The sequence below is a fragment of the Piliocolobus tephrosceles genome, chromosome 21 (assembly GCF_002776525.5).
Source record: "Piliocolobus tephrosceles isolate RC106 chromosome 21, ASM277652v3, whole genome shotgun sequence".
NCBI lineage: Eukaryota > Metazoa > Chordata > Mammalia > Primates > Cercopithecidae > Piliocolobus > Piliocolobus tephrosceles.
In genome coordinates this window covers 968,822-972,913 of record NC_045454.1, presented here as the reverse complement: position 1 = coordinate 972,913, position 4,092 = coordinate 968,822, and the positions used below count along the sequence as shown (strand labels likewise).

General features: G+C 51.7%; 1 pseudogene; it reads left to right on the top strand.

Moving 5' to 3' along the window:
* Positions 1-202: 202 nt before the first annotated feature.
* Positions 203-4,092, top strand: part of LOC113225344 — a 13,733-nt pseudogene continuing 9,843 nt past the window's right edge.

The window sequence follows — 4,092 nt, the reverse complement described above, 5'->3', positions numbered from 1 at the left end:
AGAAAGAAAGAAAGAAAGAAAGAAAGAAAGAAAGAAAGAAAGAAAGAAAGAAAGAAAGAAAGAAAGGGTTCAACGTGACCCTCAGGTTCACATGTGTGACAGATACCCAAATGTCACAATACTGGAGAGAATCTGTGTATTGGGGATATTGGGGAGGTGGCTCAGGGTTGATCCTGGGCCCTGGTTAAGGAGCAGAGACATCATGGCGCCCATTTCAAGCATGGAGGATGGGGAGCCACAGCCTCCCACCTTTACTTGGTAAAGGCTGCTACTAAGAGAGAACGGGAAGTCTGTGGAAGGGACTTGTTTGTAGATGAAACCCTCAGTCTGGACCAGGAAGAGTCATGTTTTCTGCCCATTCCTTACTTGGAGTCCTGGGCACCTTCCCTGTGTGGGGGGCCCTTGTGGTTCCTCTGCTGTCCAGCACAGAGGTGGAAATCTCCTCCTCAGTGACTCCTCGGTGGTCCCAGACTACAGTGGTGACTCAACTTTGGTCTGTGTACTCTGATGTAGATCTTTCTCCACCTTGAAAATCTTCATCTCTCTCTTTCTACTCCTGTCTGTGATAATCTGTGTATTCAGCAATATTAAATGTACCATTTCTTAGTGCTCAGGGTAGATGAGGATCCTTGAGTGGGAGCATCAATTGTCCAACACCCTGATTTTCTCAAATTACAACCCTATGTCTTACTCCGTCCTGGGAGTTAACCATCACTGAGCTCCTTTGAAGTCCCAGTCACCACCGACCCCCACGACCCCTCTGAGGAGTGGGGTGTGTAACAACTTGCTCCACACAAAGAAACTGAGGCTCAGAGACGGGAGTATGAAGGCTCAGGGTCACAAAGGCAGCAGATAATGAGCAATCATTAAGGAAAAATCAGCTCCCCATCCCAACAGGTGAGTTCCTCTCAGGTAACAAAGGACACTGAAGACTCAGGAGTGGATCACAAGTCTGTTTCCAAGGAGACGAAGGTGGATGCTGCTACTAGAAAAGGAAAGTCCACGGAGGGCGCTGGTTGGTAGAGAACACTGGCAGCATTGGATACAGGTCATGTTCTCCACCCATATTTCCTGTGTTTCTCCATTGCGCCCATTGAACTACACAGCCAGATGTCAGATGCGTCTCTGCTGACCTGAGTCTGCCCTGCAGCAAGGACCTGCATCTTCCCTGAAGCATCTCCATGGCTGATGAGATGACTGGCTGTGGTAAGGACCCCACAACCCCGTGGTGACAGACAGGATGAAGGAGTGAAGGAGACCCCATGTGGAGGCTCTGAGAGGGGAGGAGAAGCCCTCAGTTACCCTCACCTGGAAGAGGCTCACTCAGGGAGACCCTGGGCCCGTTTTCTACTGTATCCCAGCCCTCAATCAGATGAGGACAGATCCTACAGCCAGTAGCCAAGGATCAGGGGGCGCCCCCTTCTGTCTGAAATGTCTTCAGGGAACCTGGGGCCCACTTCCACCTCAGCCCTGGGGAAATGAGGGCCAGGCTTCTGCAGTTCCCCTTCCTGTGGGGCTGCTGATGGGACAACCCCATGACAGGGAGAACCCAGCCTCTGAGTGCGTCTGTCTGTCCTCCTGGACACCGTGGTTTCATCCATCTGCACAGCTGGGGCCAGTGGGAGGAGACGCCATGACCCCACCCTCACAGACCTACTCTGACTTGGTGAGATTTCAAGAGGGGAAGAGGCACCCTAGACTTGAAGGGACTTCACTCCGCAGCCAAGCCCTGGTCTGTCAGGAAATCTTGGGGGTCAGGATGCTCACAGGGAGGAGAGGACCTGCTCAGGCTTCAGGCAGCAGGTCTCTCACAGGGAACTCTCTTCCAGGGCTGAATCTGAGCCCCCAGGACCCACGTGCAGGCAGGTGAGTCTGTCTGTCCCCATCTGTCCCAGGTCCCTCCTGCTCACTGGGGACAACGGGTCACTCCCAGGCACCTGGGGATGGAGAACAGCATCTCTGAGCTGACTGATGGGGATGTCTGGGCGGGTCTTGGGACTGACAGCTGGGATTTGACGGATGCATAGTATCTTGGCACCCAACCTGTGATTTCATTTCAAGGCTCCTCCCTAAACCCACCACCTGGGCTGAGCCAGACTGTGTGATCACCGGGAGGAGACCTGTGACCACCTGGTGTCAGGGTACCCTGGAGGCCCAAGAGTACCAGCTGGATAAAGAGGGAAGCTCAGGGTCATGGAACATTAAGGAAACCACTGGGGTCTGGGAACAAGGCCAGGACCCAAATCTCACACAGGCCAGAGCACAGTGCAGAGAAGCATCACTGTCATTATCAAAGTGCCACAGGCCGGTCAGAACACAGTGATCCCCTGGAGCTGGTGGTGACAGGTGAGAGGACACTCAAGGGGCCCAGCCGCAGGCCCTGCCCTCAGGAAAACGGTCACTTGCGCCCTGACGTCACTGTCTTTTAGGGATGTCCCATAAAGGGGCAGAAGCGCTGAAGCTCTCAACCTCTGGGCGGCCCTGCATATCATGCAGAACCATCTGCAAACCAGGCTTGAGTCTTCACTTTCTCTGTCAACTGATCACAGAGAAATCCCCATGAAATTACAGGTGCAGGCTGGAAGGCAGAAGTTGTGGAGCAGGGGCAGGAACCATGGGTATTTGGCCCCCTGCTTTGTGTAAATTACTCACACTTTCAGGGCCTGAGTGGACATGATCTTACCATACAGCTTGCATCAGCTAACACACACTTCACATTTCACGGTGCCTTGGTGACCTACGCCCAAGCATCCAGTCTCTCCTAAGGTTTAATAATGGAGAAAAATATATTGTCTTTTTTAAAATTTTCTTTTCCTTTCTTTTTCTTTTTCTTTTTCTTTTTTTTTTTTGTGATGGAGTCACTCTTCTCGCCCAGGCTGGAGTGCAGTGGCATGATCTCGGTTCACTGCAACCTCCACCTCCTGGGTTCAAGCGACTCTCCTGCCTCAGCCTCCCAAGTAGCTGGAATGACAGGCAGGTGTCACCATGCCCGGCTAATTTTTTTATTTTTAGTAGAGATGGGGTTTCACCGTGTTGGTCAGGCTGGTCTCGAACTGCTGACCTCAGGTGATCTGCCCACCTTGGCCTCCCAAAGTGCTGGGATTACAGGTGTGAGCCACTATACTCGGCAAAAAAAAAAAAAAAAAAAAAAAAAAAAAAAAAAAATTACATATATATATGTTTTTCAAAAGGAGACTAGCTATCTGTGAAGGATGATAGGCTATTGCCCCACAATCCGAAGTGGCTAAGCTCCAATTCACCTGCAGGAAGGAGCTTGCCAAAACCCCCAAACAGCATCTCCACCTGCCACTGACACTTCAAGCACCATCTGTTCCACCGGGTCATACGGCCCAGGTGGCAGAGGAGCTTGGGCAGGGCCTGGATTTGTTGCAAAGCCTTCCCCTATTCCGCACTCCACTCAAAACTTTTTTTTGGGACGGAGTCTCCCACTGTTGCCTGGGCTGGAATGCAATGGCGCCATCTCGGCTCACTGCAACCTAAGCCTCCTGGGTTCAAGCAGTTCTCCTGCTTCCTGAGTAGCTGGGATTACGGACGCCTGCTACCATGCCCGGCTAATTTTTTGTATTTTTAGTAGAGATGGAGTTTTGCCATGTTGGTCAGGCTGGTCTCGAACTCCTGACCTCATGATCCGCCCACCTCGGCCTCCCAAAGTGCTGAGATTATAGGCGTGAGCCACTGCACCTGGCCTCTTTTAGGGTCACTCAGTAAATGGGTTAATGGAGCACACCCAATGAGAAATATGTTGCCTGCAAAATCCAAGAAGTACGGCCTGGCATGGTGGCTCATGCCTGTAATCCCAGCACTTTGGGAGGCCGAGGTGGGCGGATCACGCAGTCAGGAGTTCGAGACCAGCCTGGCCAACATGGGGAAACTCCGTCTCTACTAAAAATACAAAAATTAGCTGGGCTTGAGGGGGGCACTTGTAATCCCAGCTACTTGGGAGACTGAGATAGGAGAATCACTTGAACCAGGGAGGTAGAGGTTGCAGTGAGCCAAGATTGCACATTTCACCCCAGCCTGGGCCACAAGAGCAAAACTGTGTCTCAAAAAATGAAGAAGGAGAAGAAGAAG